At 43.5% G+C, this 16,457-nt stretch overlaps 1 pseudogene; it reads right to left on the reverse strand.

Moving 5' to 3' along the window:
- Positions 1 to 15,293, reverse strand: part of LOC150050649 (serine/threonine-protein phosphatase 4 regulatory subunit 1-like) — a 55,453-nt pseudogene extending 40,160 nt beyond the window's left edge.
- Positions 15,294 to 16,457: the final 1,164 nt, after the last annotated feature.

The following is a 16,457-nucleotide window of genomic DNA, read 5'->3' on the forward strand; positions in this document are numbered from 1 at the left end:
CACCCCTCCAATGGGTCATGTCAGAAACAGTCCGGACTCCCCGAAGGACTCCACTGGCCAAAGCTAGAACCACTTGACCACCAAAGGAGCAGTGTCTGCAGTAGATCGAAATATATTTACATGTGTTGAAATTCAGGATTTCATGATAATGTTAAAACCAACCAATTGTTAAGCCTTTGTAGATTAAGAGGACATCAGCTAATTTGTTTGCAAACTTACAAGCAGAGAGATTAAATAAAGTATTTATAGCCTGTCTTTTCTGTGCAGACTTTCCAGGTTACCAAATGGTTAACGGAAGTTCATTTTTTATTTTGCTATCAGCCCTGGGGCTTGAACTCAGGGCCTGGGCGCTGTTCTTGAGCTCTTTTGCTCCAGGCCAGTGCTCTATCGCTTTGAGCCATAGCTCCACTTATCTGTTTTCTGAATGCTCACTGGAGATCAGACTATCATGGGCTTTCCTACCTGGACTGGCTTTGAACCGTGATCTTCAGATCTCAGCCTCCTAAGTAGCTAGGGTTATAGGTGTGAGCCACAGAGGGCACCCATCTAAGTTCTTTTCAGAAGGGTTCCAGCCATTACACCAAGAAGGAAGACAGACAGGATCAACAGTCAGGAGTGAATGGCCTGCAGAACCACACAAGGCCTGGGCAAGGCTTGATAGGGTTGCTTGCAGGTAAAGGGTTGCTCAGGGCAAAGGGCCAGGCTGGCAACACTTGCACAATCACCAAGCTCAAGAGTGGAAACACAGGAAGCTCTGCGCTCCTGGTTGAACTTGCACAAAAAGAGTCTGCATCTTATATCAAGCCTTTAGACTTAACCACCAGCTTTGAGAAAATACCTAGAAGGAAGGAACATGGGAATACTAGAGAAGCAACCACCAGATCAAAATGTGGGAGAACTACTCTAGGACTAATCACCTGGTTTCCTCCAGAGATAGAGAGCGGTGGGAAAGGGCAGCCATGACAGCTTAAGTACTCAGTGTGTGGACAGACCATCTAGAAAAATCACCTTGCAGCTGGATGCAGAGTCTGCACTATAATCCTGGCAGTCAGGATGCGACAGGAGGACTGTAAGTTCAAGGACAACCTGGGAGGGAATGTGTGACTGGCGTGTAACGTCTAGTCCTTTTCCCCATTTCCTCATAAATGTGGTTTGTTTGTTTCTGCTGAGATAACATAATGGTGAAGTGACTGCTGGTATTTTTTTTTATAATTGTAATAATGATATTTTACATTTCCCCAAAGGAGTCTTTATTTCTTAGAGCATCATGCTCAAGTCTTTACCACTGAAGCGATGGGCTAGAAGAGGAATGGAAACTGATGTCAATGGGGAAGGGATGAAGGGAACTGCTCTCGCTTTAGGACTGTGGCATTTGAGCATTTCCATTTGGAAAACTTAAAAGAAGAAATCTGCTGCCGAAAAAGAAAGAATGAATGTTGTTTATCTTCTCATGGCCTGAGATGAGCCTCTCCCTAGTCACGTGACTCTAAGAAGGTGCATTCCAAATGAAGATGACCAGCAAAGAGACTTTGCTAGGAGTCTTATGGCAACCATGTTCACACCTGGTTGTTGGGATCTGTGCGTTCCCTCGAGATGACGGGTATGAGGCACTCACAGGGCACGGTGGGGAAATCCAATCTGTTTTCTCGTAGGAAAAGGGCGATGAGAGGCATCTGCTCTATCAGCTCGGTCCTCACCAAGGGCTCTACAGCAATGAAAAACAGAGAAAGAATTACTTTAAGAATAAGTGAAGCATCTTATACACTACATACTGATAGTTTCTAGCTTTGCTCACTAAAATACTTCATCAAGAAAATTAGACAAATGCAGTTTAAAAATCATTTCCCATTTAGAGTATTTATGCCACAGACAGGCTTAAAAAGCTAATAAGCTATTCAGCAATATAAAAACATAAAAAGAAGAGAGAATGACAACTCTATTATAAGAAGCCATATATAAATCGGAGAAGGAGCAAGAAGTCTGCATGCTGGGCCAGCGTCCAAAAGCCATTACAACTAATGGCTTACATGCCAGACCTATGGGTTGCGCTTATTTAAATTCCAGCCAGAATGTGTACATTATAAATAATTCTTTCATAAATGCACTCCCCACAATCCACGCATCCCAATTATTTCTCAGGCAAAGCATTAAACAAAAAAGCGGCTCTAACTTCAATATACCACATTAAGTTTAACACAAGTATATAATTGCCGCAGTACTGTAAATGGAGATTCATTCACAAAGAGAATCCATTTAAAGACTCAAAACATCCACTTGGGCCTTTTTAAAAGCGTTGTGTCCTAGTCACATGAATATTTTAAACTAATATGGGAGCTATATGGAAGGCTTATTTTTCTGTTTTCAGTTAGAATCATCAAATTCTAAGGCCTAAGATTTCTGGAACTTTCTGAAGCTGCTCTCCAGTCATTAAGAATGCGAGAAGGAGGGCTGCTAGGCAGCTGTCAGCGCTGGCAAGCCCACTACTCATTCATCTTACTTGCCTCCACTGCAAAGGGTGGGGGGGAGAGCGGAAGGGAAGAAGACAATGTCCCAGTGTCTGCCATGCACCAATGTGCTTTCCTTCCAGAACAGCAACCAGGAAGAGGAAGAAAGAGAAAGGGCAAAAGCAAGATTAGCACATAGAGATCATAGGTGAGAGAAACTAATGTCGGGGATTGTTCTGATCCCAAAGGCCTATTCTGATTAGGTATTTCTTAGCAACCGACCGTCTGGCAAAACTCAAGAAATACAAAAGGCCCAACTGTCAGAGCAAATGGCATTCGCAGCCATTAGTCATTCTAATTTTCCAAAAATAAGTATAATTTGAGTCACTTTCAAATAAGATGCCCATTCCTCATGACAAAATGCATTCACAGTCAGACAATGCTAAATGATGATTAAGAAACAGGTTTTGAAAATTTAGCACCCACCAGGAGTATATGATTCTTTTTTCTTTTTAGAAATACACAAGGTGCTGGCGGGTCACACCTATAATCCTAGCTACTGAGGAGGCTGAGATCTGAGGATCACAGTTAAATGCAGGTCTAGTCAGGAAAATCCACGAGGCTCTTATCTCTAATTACCACCAAAAAGCTGAAAGTAGAGGTGTGGCTCAAGTGGCAGAGTACCAGCTTTGAGCAAGAGCTAAAGATCAGGTCCAGAGTTCAGGCCCGAGTAATCCATGATCTCCAGTGCTGTGCGAAAGTCCTGTTCATTATTGCTCAAGCCCTCTGACAATAATCTGACTACTGAGACAAGAAACAGTTCATGCGGTTACTTGGAGATGCTGACGGATGCCGAGTGGCAGGCGCCATGCGAGAGCAGCAATATAAGCCTGGAATGGAAGAAAGAAAGCCACTCTGTCCAGGAGGAGGGTGGGCAGACACCACCAGGGTGATCTGGAGACAGACACTCCCATGTGGATCCAAGTCCTCACAGTCCCACCCGCCAGTCATCGGGGTTCACAAGTGCCCACTGCTTTGCCAGCTGATTCTCCAGGCCTATGAAGCAACAAATAAATACAAAAAAAGAGGACAGCGATTGCTGGTCCACTCAATGGCTGGGGGATGAGGAATACAGTTGAGGAGAGTCAGGGGAGATTCTATTTTTTAACTTGAGCATTTTCCATTTCCTGTTAGTTTTTACTAATCCTCATAAACCCCATGCTGGTTTTGAATGAGAGAAGCTATGGGCAATCTTGGTTTAAGAGAACCAAAGGCCAAGAGACAGTGATGACCGGGCCTTGAGGAGGAGCAGAGCCCTGATATGGAGGCTGGCAATAACGAATGATAGGCACTTAGGGCACTGGACACAGGACCATCAAGAGTGAAAATGTGACGGTCACTTCAGGACCAAGCTGCACCCTCAGGAGTGCTAGGGACCACTGAAGAGGACCATTAACACCTGTGTCCACTAAACCAGAGCGGCAAAGATGAAGGACACTTGGAAGGGCCTATAATTCTAGCTACTCAGGAGGCCGAGACATGAGGATCATGGTTCAAAGCCAGCCTGGGCACTAAAGTCTGTGAGACTCTTATCTCCAATTAACCACCAGAAAACCAGAAATCGTGCTGTGGCTCCAGGGGTAGGGCAGTAGCCTTGAGCTGAAGAGCTCAGGGACAGTGTCCAGGCCCAGAGTTCAGGCCCCATGACCAACAAAAGAGAGAAGGGGGGGGGGGCAAACCATGCGATAAACAGAAAGCAAGCAGGGAAACTTAAAGCTAACCACACCAATAAAATCGCCTTAAGTGTAGCTGATCTCAGCACCCTAGCTTAGAGACAAGGCTTGGCAGAGTGGATAAAAAGCATCATCCAACTATATGCTGCTTATAACAAAACATACTTTCAACATAAGGGTGCAAATGGTGACAGAAGATATTTCAAGCTAATAACAGTTAAAAGAAAGGTGGTGTAGCTATCTCATCATCCAATAAAATAGATTTTAGACAAGAATATCACCAGGATAAAGTTGCTTCATAATGGTAAAAGGATAAATTTACAAAGAAGACACAATAGACGATACAATCCTAGTGTCTATGTATCTAATAAGAAAGCTTGAAACACACAGAACAAACCCTCTAAGCTAAAAAGAAGCCTGCAGAAGTCACTAAGGGTCCAGACACAGACTCATTTATACATCACCAAGTGGTTTTGTTGTTGTTTCTTTAAGTAGCAATAAAGGGGAAAGGTTAACCTTTCCAAAAAGTGGAGCTAGAAACAAACATGTTTATCTGGGGAAAAACATGCCTTCACTTTTTTGGGGGGGGCAGGGGGCAGGGCAGTCCTGGGGCTTGAACTCAAGCCCACAGGCTTTTTTTTTGAGTGAATCATTTATTGGAGATAAAAGTCTCACAGGGACTTTTATGACAGGCTGGCTTTGAATCACAATCCTCAGATTTCAGCCTCCTGAGTAGCTAGGATTACAAGGGCAAGCCACTGACACCAGCTCTCTTAACTCCTATCTTATACTGCACACATAAATCCAAAATGTATTGTAAGTTGAAGAGCTAAAACGTAAAAATTTCTGAAAATTATAAAGAAAGAAATACAAAAAGTTGTGACCTTATATTAGAAATTTTCTGAGGCTCCAAAATACATAACACATAAAAATGATAATTAGACTTCATCAAGATTAAAAACTTTTGCTCCTCAAATCATACCAGTAAGGAAAAAAAAGACAAGCCACAGATTAAATATATGGCCAACACCTTGAACATTTAATATATAAATAACTCTTATACTCAGTAATGAGACAAACAGCATAATCTTTGAAAACATTCAAATGGTCCCAGTAGTATCATTCATAACAGAAAAAATTGAACATAACCTAAATATATATAGTGGTGAATGGATAAATGAATAGAATACATCCACTTAGTAGAATTTATTCCTGAGTAAAAAGAGAGTGAGGTACTGAAACATTCCACAACACAGATGTACACTCGAGGTGGGATGCTGATTCAAAGTTACGGAAGACCAACTGTCACATGATTATTAGAAAAGACAAAGAAATGGAGACAGAAAGTGGTTTGTGGTCTCCCAGTGCTGAGGACAAATGGGCAGTGACTGCTAATGAAAGCAGGATTTCTTTCTGAGGTGATAAAAGTGTTTCAAAATTTATTGAGTTAAAAAAAAATCACTGCTGTGACTGGGAAGGTGGCTTAACGGGAGAGTGCTTGCTTAGCAGGCATGAATCCCTGGGTTCAATTCCTTAGTACCACATAAACAGAAAAAGCCAGAAATGGTGCTGTGGTTCAAGTGGTAGAATGCTAGCCTTGAACACCAAGAGGCTCTGGGACAGTGCCCAGACCCCAAATTCAAGCCCCAGGACTGGCAAAAAAAAAAAAAAAAAATCACTGTAGAGATGTTACACAATTCTATGAATGTATTAAAAGTCATTAAAATATATACCTTAAGGTTGTAGGTTATATAAAATATATAAGCTAAATTTCAATAGAATTCAATAGAATGACAAGAGTCAATTGTCTACATTTTAAGTCTTCAGGAAAACAGAGGTCTAAGCCTGAACCATGTGATCAAGGTTAGCATCAGCAACAAGTGCTACCGTCATCGTGAAACTCCTGCTACCATGCTACCAGAATGTCCTATCACCTCTGAGGGACAGATTCTAAAATCCTACAACCTCAGACTAATTATGAGAAAATGTCAGATAAACACATCTTGAAAAATATTCTACAATACAACTGATCATTATTCTCTGGAACTGTTCAGGTCTTGAAAGGTAAGGACAGGCCAAGAACTCATCACACATTTTAACAACTAACTGTGATGTGGACCAAGGATGAGATCCTGAAACAGAAAAAAAAAAATCACCACTGGAAAGACACAAAGTCCAAGTCAAATCTGTCATCTAGTGCATAGCTTTGAAGCAACACCAGTGTCGGTGTCTTACCTTTGACAAATGCAGCATGTTTATACCAGACATAAACACTACAGCAAGGTTTTCTGCCCTTAGCCCTGCTGACATTTTGGAGTGGATGATTCTTTGCTGTGGGGCTCTTCTGCGCGTTATAAAGTATCATTAGTGTGCCTGGCCTACTCGCTAGATGCCAGGAACATTCCCTGCGCCACAAGGCAAGACAAACAGAAATGTCTCCCGACAGAGTCAAAGGCCCCCCCGAGGGTGGAAGCCACAGCATTAGCAGTGAGTAGAGGAGTTGCAGGGGCTGCCCCAGACTACCTGTGTAACTCCTACAAACCCACCACTACCTCAGAATAAAAAGACAAATGAGGATCTATAAAAACAAAAGGAAAGCTTTAATAAACGAATGCTACAACCACTAAACTAATAACACCACCAAGTACATGGAAAGGAGAGTATCACCAAGTACATGGAAAAGAGGAACCTGCAGACATTACTAGGGGACATAAAAGGGCAGGGTCAAGCGGAAAATAGCTCCACAGTTTCTCAGAAAGTTAAGGGGTGAGGTGGCTCACATTTGTAATCCTAGCCACTCAAGAAGCTGCAATCAAGAGGCCAGTCCAAGCAAATAGTTCATGAGACCCCATCTCAAATAATAAAAAGCTGGGCATAGTGATAGCCCCCAGTCATCCCAACTGTATGACATGGATAAATAGGAAAAATGTGGGCTAGTCTGGCCAAGGAGAACAGCAAGACCTTATTCAAAAATCAACTAAGACAAAAAAAGAGTCAGGGGTATGGTTCCAGTGATAAAATGCCTATCTAGCAAGCACAAAGAACACTGAACTGCAAATCACAGAACTGCAAATAAATTAAGTGTATGTATATTTGTTAAACATACTTTTTCCTTTGCTCAGTAGTATATTTTCCTTTTTTTATTTTTGTGGGTCATTGGGCTTGAACTCAGCCTGGGCACTGTCCCTGAGCTCTTCAGCTCAAGGCTACTGCCCTACCCTTGAGCCAAGTCCCACTTCTCATTTTCTAGAGATTAACTGGAGATAAGAGTCTCAAGTCCTTTTGTGCCTAGGCTGGCTTTGAACCTTGATTTTTGGATCTCAGCCTCCAGAGTAGATAGGATTACAGGGGTGAGCCACCATGCTCGGCTTATATTTTCCTTTTAAAAAACAAAATCTGGGCCGGGAGTTTGGCCTAGTGGTTAAAGTGCTTGCCTAGCATGCATGAAGACCCGGGTTCAAGTCCTCAGTACCACATACATAGAAAAAAGCCAGAAGTGGTGCTGAGGCTCAAGTGGTAGAGCTCTAGCCTTGAGAAAGTCCAAGGACAGTGCTCAGGCCCTGAGCTCAAGCCCAGGACTGGCAAAAAAAAAAAAAAATCTTTAATTGTACAAAGAGGATGCCATTCAGTATGTCAGTTTATATGTACAACGCATCTTCATCGATATCACCCCTTTCACCATTCTCCCCCAAAATATACACTTATCATTCAGCCCAACAATTTCACCTTTAAGTATTTATCCAAATAACACGGACACATATCTGCATAGAGTATGAAAGTGTGTGTTCATCTTTGTATATTATAGCCACAGAATGTAGGCGCCTGGCGTCCACCCACGAGTTCGTACAGACACAGGAGGCAGGGCACCCGTTGCATGGAATAGCCCGCTGAATAAAAAGGAAAGATGATAGATCACAGGAGGAAGACATTGCTAATGCCATAAGGAAAAGCAGCCAGACAAGTATGACTACATACCATATGACTCCACTTACATGAAATTCAAGAACAACAAAACTTACATCAGAAACCAGGGCAGTGGGGGTGAAGGGTCTGGCTGTGCAGGGGCAAACAAGGACATTTGCTGGGTGACAGACACATTCGCCTCAATGCTGGTGATGACTTCATGCTGGCATAAATTTCCCAAAGTCATCCGGACAGGCACCTACAGTCAGGGACTGCTACTGCTTGTGACGTAAGCCACTCCACACAGACAATGGCGAGGGGAAAGTCAGAATGACCAAGCATGGTCATGGTAGAAGGTTCCTTTGAACAAAGGCAAAGTTTTCCACCACCACCACCTCCACCCCCTCACCCTCGCCGCCTGCCTGCTTCTCCCCTCTCCCTGGAGCCATGGACACCTCAGAAGCCTGGCACATCATTTCTGGGCACATGTGCATCAAGGAAAATGAGCTCATGTCAGAAACCAACCTTCATGGGTAGGAAAAGATGGCCAGAAATACAGAATTCAAAGAGGCAGTCCTTTGGCGCAGCACACTGCGGGAAGAAATCCATCACCTCAACATGTCTAGGGTGAGACTTATTCCACCCAGGGGACGGAAGGTTGAGATCTGGCAGCCGGCAGGCGTGGGAAAGTCAAAACAGACACTAGGGAGAAAGTTGCTGGCTACAATTCACTAGGCCACATGTATGTCAGTCTCCCCTGGGAAATCAAGCCACTAAGATCCCTAATCTGCTTCTAGGGCCATAGAATAGATAGACAAATCTGCACCCAGCCTCAAGTGGCCATGAGGGACGTGCCCTCTTAAGGAAAGCGAGGAAAGGGATGAGAGAGCCCCAAAGCAGGGATAAGCCACTGCAGTGAATAGATGGCTAGAGCTCAAGGCAAACAAACAGGAATTTAGATTATTCTGGATGGACAGAGTCTAATAAGACTGAGCCTCAGTATCTTCTATGGTCAGCCACATTAATGAGATGGAAGAAGAAAGAGACTGCCTGTGCCTGCCACAAAGGTCCAGTAAGAGGTTACAAAGCAAGCTATAGCAGAACACTTGGCACTTTCAGAGTGGCAGTCATGATGGTATAGTAGCAGAAAAATGAGAACACCCTTACTGTCTAACAACAGAAGGAAGCTTAAACAAAATTATCTGTATTTAATATCTATATCTTGGCACGCTAAGCATCCATTTAAAATATACTCTAGTCAGATGCCAGTCACTCATGCCTGTAATCCCAGCTACTGAGGAGGCTGAGATCTGAGGAGCATAGTTCAAAGCCAGTCTAGGTAGAAAACCCCGTGAGATTCTTATCTCCAACAAACTATCAAAAAACCAGAAATGGAGATATGATTCAAGTGGTAGAACACTAGCTCTGAGCAAAAACACTGACAGTGAGTGCCTAGACTGAGTTCAAGCCTACATACCCAGCACACAAATAAGTACTTCTAGGTAGACATGAAATTAGAAAGACATCCAAGGTGAGGAATTTTACATATAAGACCGACCATTCCTTAGCACAAATGATGTTCTATACACATGTGTAGGGTATGTACACATGCTAATGGTGGGTAATCTCACAAGTGAAAAGCCCAGACTCTCAGCATGTCCAATGAAGAAGTGAATGAAGACATTTTAACAAAGTGGCAGAGCAAGGAGTTGAGTGGAGAGAGTAGATAGTTAAACTACCTGTTAGATGGTACAAGAGCAGGCATGTGGGTTAAAATGTCTGTTTCCTGGGGCTGGGGGAGTATGGGAGAAGTTCACGGTAGTGACAGTGGGCTGATCGTAGTGACCTGGAGGATTTCTGGGAAGAGATGTGCACATGTCTGCGGCTACCACCTCTTAAAGAGTACATAGGAGATGCAATCCAGATGCATGAAACCTCAAGGAGGAGTTTGTTGGGCAAAGGTCACACAAGGTGACATGTGGTTCCATTGTGCAGGTGCCTTGATCTGATTAGAACTAATCTAGAGTTCTTCTGCCACCACTGAGAAGCTCTAGGTACACAATGACCACTGACAATCCCCAAAGAAGTGCTAGGGAGGAGAAGGAACTCCTGGAGTGTGATGAGAGACGGGTGCAGCTCAGCATTCTTTCACTATATACTTACTTAAGAAGTCTAAGAGGTAACCTGAAAGCTGATTTTGCTGGACCTGCAAAATAACTAAAAGCTGGACACCCAACCTTCCCCACTTTATGTCTGCACCCTCTGACCTGAGGCATTCCTGCTGCAGTTACGCTGCAGTTACCTTGGACTCCCCTCAAATAATCAAAACCATCTTCTCAGCATCTTAAAGAGAACAACCAAAAAGCTCCAGAGACCACCACCAGGCAGCAGGTTCCAGTTCCATTCCCACAGGAAACTGAGAGATAACAGCTTCTCCAGAACTCCCCAAGAGACAAAGACTAAAAGAATCACCTGCAAGGCCATACATTGATCAGGACTGCGTTAACTACATTTTCCCTTCTTACCCTCTGCCCCCAGTTCACCCTGTTAACCTGAAACCAATGTCTGTATTCCTGAAGATGGTTGCAGACTTGCTCCTGTGCTGTCTTGAGGGTACCTTCCCTGGCTGACTTTGAGGCCAATGGCTGAACCTCAATGTGGGATGTTTGTGCCTTGGGTCTAAAGACCCAGTGCTTCCCACCCCCCCCCCCCCCCCCCCGCCTCAGACCTGGGGCTTGAACTCTGGGCCTGGGCGCAGTTCCTGAGCTCTTCAGCTCAAGGCTACCATCCTGCCCCTTGGAGCCATAGCCCCATTTCCCATTGTAAGGCTCTTACATGATGCCCGCCACTATGTGCAAAGTGATACATTCTGTGATAGGGAGAAGATGTATAGCATAATCCCTAGAAAGAGGTAGAAGTAATAAATCCAATATTAAGGTAGAGTAGAATTATTATTTTTTTTTTGCCAGTCCTGGGCTTGAGCTCAGGGCCTGAGCACTGTCCTTGGACTTTCTCAAGGCTAGAGCTCTACCACTTGAGCCTCAGCATCACTTCCGGCTTTTTTCTATGTATGTGGTACCGAGGAATCAAACCCGGGTCTTCATGCATGCTAGGCAAGCACTTTAACCACTAGGCCAAACTCCCGGCCTAAAGTAGAATTATTTTAAAACATTTATAAAGGCAAGAGAAGGGGGAGATAAGAATGAGTGGGAGAATTAGACAACAAATCATACAATGATATATTTAGAGTCACATCAAGTTTAAAATGACCTGAACCTTCTAATTAAGACACAGGATGGTTAAATGTACTTTTCACAATAAGCACACTTCAAATTCAAAGACAATTCATAGGTTAAAAGTATGCAGCACAAATATATACCATGCAAGCATGAATGAAGAAAAATCTGGAACGCATATAGTAAATATCAGATCTAGTAAGCTTTAGAGAAAGAATTATTACTAGTGGCAAACAAGGTATTACATAATAATTAAAAGACCATTTTTTTTTCAATCAGAGAGAACAATTCTAGGTGAATATGTATCCTAACATCAAAACTTCAAAATAGCCAGGCAGTGGTGGCTCATGTCTGTAATCCTAGCTACTCAGGAGGCTAAGATCTGAGGATCGTGATTCAAAGCCAGCCAGGGCAGAAAAGTTCCCACGAGACTCTTATCTCCAATTAACCACCAGAAAACTCAAAGTGGCTCTATGGCTCAAAGTGGTAGAACACTAGTCTTGAGCTCAGGGACAGTGCCCAGGCCCAGAGTTCAAGCCCTGCCCAACAGACAAAAGGATAAACAAATTCAAAATATCTACACATAGAAAGAAAAAATTAGATGGCTACACAACTATAGTTGTGGATACTAACATTGCATTCTTGGTCACAGACAGAATAAGTAAACAGAAAATAAATAAGAGTATAGAAGCCTAAGCATGGAAATGTATATTCTTTTCATGCATACTTAGTTTAAAGAAAAACAAACCCTGAGCCATAAATCTCAACAAATATAAAGACAACCAGGAAGCACAGTTCTCTGATCAAACAAATAAAGAAGAAATCAACAACAGAAAGACACCCGAAAAATCCTCAAATACTAGCAAAACATGTAGCACACATTTAACTAACTGGTAGATCATGAAAATACTATACATCAAAACTTGACAAAATAGCAGTGGTTAGGAAGCAGCAGTTAAGAGGTACCATGGCCTGGACTTAGAATGTCCCTCCAGGGCATATAGTGCTTATTGGTAGGTGGTGGAACTTATACAGGTAGGGCCCATCAGAAGGAAGTTGGTTCATGCCCTTAAATGGGAGATAGGAATGACAGTCTCTTTCTGTCTCTACTTCCTGGGCCCTAGGAGTGAACAGCTTTGCTCCATTATAAAGCTCTCAGGCCCATAGCAATGGACTAAAACTTCTGAAATCATGAGCCCAAATCAACCTTCCTTCTTTTGAAGTTGACAATTCTCCATTTTTTTTTTGTCACAGACACAAGAAGAAATCACATAATGTAAAATGTAGGTGTTACAAAAGAAAAAGGGAGAAAAACACTGGAAGAACTAAGTGCCTTCACAGAAATCAGAGAACTAAGTAGTCTGCACAGGAAATGAGAAAGAATAGCAGTTAAATTCAAAACTACTCCAAGGAAGAAGATAGCAGAGAGTACAATAGAAAGAATCAAAGCCAAACTTGATTTTTTGACACAACTAACAGAATGAATAACCTTCTGAAGAGAATTGCCTATGGTATAAAATAGAGAGAAAGGACATAGTAACAAGGGATAGAAAATGGGGCCATACTACAGATCTCACAGGCAATAAAAAGAAAATCGCCATTTTTAGAACAGGCCAGAGCCAAGATGTGTAATCACTAAAATCATTAGAAGAAAGGCTGTTGAGAAGTTTTATCATAAAAGGGTACGACCCCTCTGTTCATTTTACCTTCTCTAAAAGCAGACAACCAGACATTGTTTCCTGATGTTTGTAGTAAGTACACACAAAAAATATGAAGTTTAAAAACAAAAAGACAACTGAGGCAGAACCTAGTCAAGTATGTAAGTCTAATTTTTATTTTGTACAAGACAGAGAGCAAACTACCACCTGAGAATAATGACCAACAAATCTAGAATGTGGAAAATTCTACAAGACCAATGACTCCTTCAACAAATAAATGACGTTAGGAAAGTGAAAGAGATCTGAGACCCAAAGGGGAGAAACTATACACAACAGAGACTTAAGAGATCTAACTACCCAATGAACTGTGTGGACCTTATTTTGATCATGATTCAAATGAGCCAACCATGGAAAAGCATTTTGAGATGTCATGGAAACTGCATGAAGCTTGGGCAACTAGAAGGCATTCCCACCGGTGGCACTGTAATGACTCCATAGTCAGATAGAGAACATATTCTGGACTCACAAAATCTCTACAGAAAAAAAAGATCAGGGTTTATTGAGACATTAAGGAAGGTTTAAATGAATAGAAAGATATACCACATTTATAGATTGGAAGTCTAAATATTATAAAGAGGGCAATGTTCTCCAGGCTGATGGAAGGGTTCAATGCAAACCCAATCAAAATCCTAACAGGTACTCTGCTTTGTTGTATTTTGTGGGAATCTTATGAGGTAGATTTAAAATCTATATGGGAATGCATACGACCACAAGAAAAATAAGGTGGGAACACTCATTCCATCAAACATCAAGACTTTTAGTCAATCCACAGCAATCAAGACTGAGTTACTGGCTAAAGGGGGAAAAGGGAAGATTCTAGAGACAGTTCATAGACAGAGCTGTATTCAAGGCTGGATTAGACAGACACTACAGTGACAATCAGGAAAAGGAAGCCTGGCCCAGCTTTCACACAGCAAATTAAGCTCATTTTCAGACTGATAATGGAACTAAATGTGAAAGAAGAAAATGGAAACCTTTAAAACATTAAAATAATAGAAAAGGGCTGGTTGGATATTTATTTTCAATATACAGGAACCCTAGGTTCAATGACCACACACATACACGAAAGCAAGCAAACAACAACAACAACAACAACAACAAACAGCACAATTACTCAAAATGCGCTAAGTATAGAGGAAAATGTTGGTAATACCCACACTAAAAAGAACAGCGCCTGGGGCAAGGAGCATGGCCTAGCAGTAGAGTGCTTGCCAGCATGCACAAAGACCCAGATTCGATTCCTTGGTTCCACATACACAGAAAAAGCTGGAAGTGGTGCTGTGGCTCAAGTGGTTGAGCGCTAGCCTTGAGAAAAGCCCCAGGAGAGTGCCCAGGCCCAGGATTCAAACCCAAGCATTAGCAAACAAACAAAAAAAAACAGCCCCCAGTGACCAAAAGAACTTGGTAGAGTTAAGACACGAGCTACAGACCGAGGAGAGACACTTGCCATACACAAGCAGAATGTGCAGAAATCCTACTGCTAATACAGACCTACGTCTTTCCACAGGGAAAAGGGAGGGAGGATGGTAGGGCCGGGGCCTGATCAAAATGGGCAGCCATGCAAGACTATGCCTCCCTTCTTCTACCATCTGAATATGAAAAAAAAAGTTTGTGAAGACAAAAACATGAAAAAAACTAAAGCCAAATCATACCTAAAAGTTGATAAGCTGTCAATTACTTCTAACTTTTGAATGAGTACCATCATCCCTCTATCTGTAAACTGGGGGACAACTGGATTCACCTAGTGACCCAGTTGTAAGTACTCTATGATTAACCTACGTGTGACACAGACTGTAACTTTGACATGAAAGGCCAGGACAGAGTCCCGCACGTCATTCCTGCTCTGGAAGCCCCCACCCAAGCCTAGGGCAGTGAGACCTGGAGCACAAGAGAGCACTTAGGTGCCTCTTGCAGCATATGGTGTGTTCCAGAAACTGGCTCAGCAGGCCTAATCAGTCAGCCGCCAGCAAATTTCATCACTGCTTCCTTCCTGGCTCACCAGGTGGTCAGCAAAACAATAATAAAAATAACAGAAAGCCCCAGAACTGCAGACTGAACTGCAGCTCCTGTGAACAGTCTGTGTCTCCAGCGCCATCCTGGAGAAGGGCTGCCAACACCAGGACAAACCCAACCGCTGCACTCAGGGGTCAGTGAGAGAAGGTGGTGCTCACCAGCTGAAGACGCTGTCACTGACGGTATCCTTCTCAGGTAGGCGAGTGGGGACAGGTGGTCCTGGCCTGGAACATCCAGGAAGGCCATCATCCCTTGCCTTCACAGTCAGGCCCACAGTCTTCAAATCCATCTAGAGGAAGAGCAGGTATATTAAGGCAAGATCCAGCCATGACAGACCACGCTCACAGCCTCTGTGGCTGGAAGTCCCTAGAACCCCCATCTTCAGAAGTCATCTTGAGTGAGGGACACAGCTATATAACCCCCAGAGCTGCTGGGGACCCCTTGCCGCTTGGCTTTGATGCCACCTGTCTGGTGTAGGAGTCAGCTCTGCTTGGTATGGGCAGGACCACTCTCCTGGGGACTCAGCTTCCCCTGCACACCCGCCAGCCTCATGGCTCCATTCAAATGGCGGCCTCGGTCAAAGGAGAGAGGAGAAAAGCCTTGGCCTGTTGGTAAGGATCTGACATCTGTCTGCCCTCATAAACTAAGAACTTCATGCTTCTGCACCAATTCCCACCTTGGTCACATCTCTGGTCTGCCATCAAGCATTTGGCCTGACATGTCCAACAGGTTCTCCCCCACTCCATACCATGCACTCACATGGAGGCCTGTGTGGGACCTTTACACTCCCCCACCACCTGGCCAGCCCTGACCACCTGTCACACCTTCCTGCACCTCATGCTTTGGGCTCTCAATCCTCTGGGGCCTTCTACAGAGGTTCTCCACCTTTTCTTTCCTTCTGGCTTCAGAAATCCTCCCCTGCCACTCTCCTCCTATCTGGAGTGTCCTGAAGGGGGCCAACTCACTGAGCCCTGCCACGCCATAGCCCAGCTCACTGGGGCGAGTCTGGAGAGTGACAGCACCAGGTCTCTGGTGGATTCTCCAAGCCAAGCATGATGCCTGGCACACAGCAGATGCTCATTAAACCCCCAGTGAATGAATTCATCTTAAAGCCATGTATTTCACCAAGAGAGCTTTTAGCCAACAGCTAAATTAGCAAAACTTGTCCCACTCTATGAATCACTCTGACTAGTCCCAGGGCTCCCTGCTCACTCATCACTGAGAGGGGAAGGGATGGTAAGAGGTGGCCAGAAAGAGAGGAGTAAGAGCTCTGCCTTTTGAGTCCTGGCAATAAGCTGAGGCAGAGAAGTACCTTGTAGGTAATAACCATCACCACAAGAACTCACCAAATAGTTTCTTTTTTCAGGCAAGCAGAGCGACACCTGGGGATGGCTCCTGCAGCTGCCCTAG

This window comes from Megascapheus bottae, chromosome 18, assembly GCF_031878675.1.
Source record: "Megascapheus bottae isolate mThoBot1 chromosome 18, mThoBot2.hap1, whole genome shotgun sequence".
In the NCBI taxonomy this organism is placed as follows: Eukaryota; Metazoa; Chordata; class Mammalia; order Rodentia; family Geomyidae; genus Megascapheus; species Megascapheus bottae.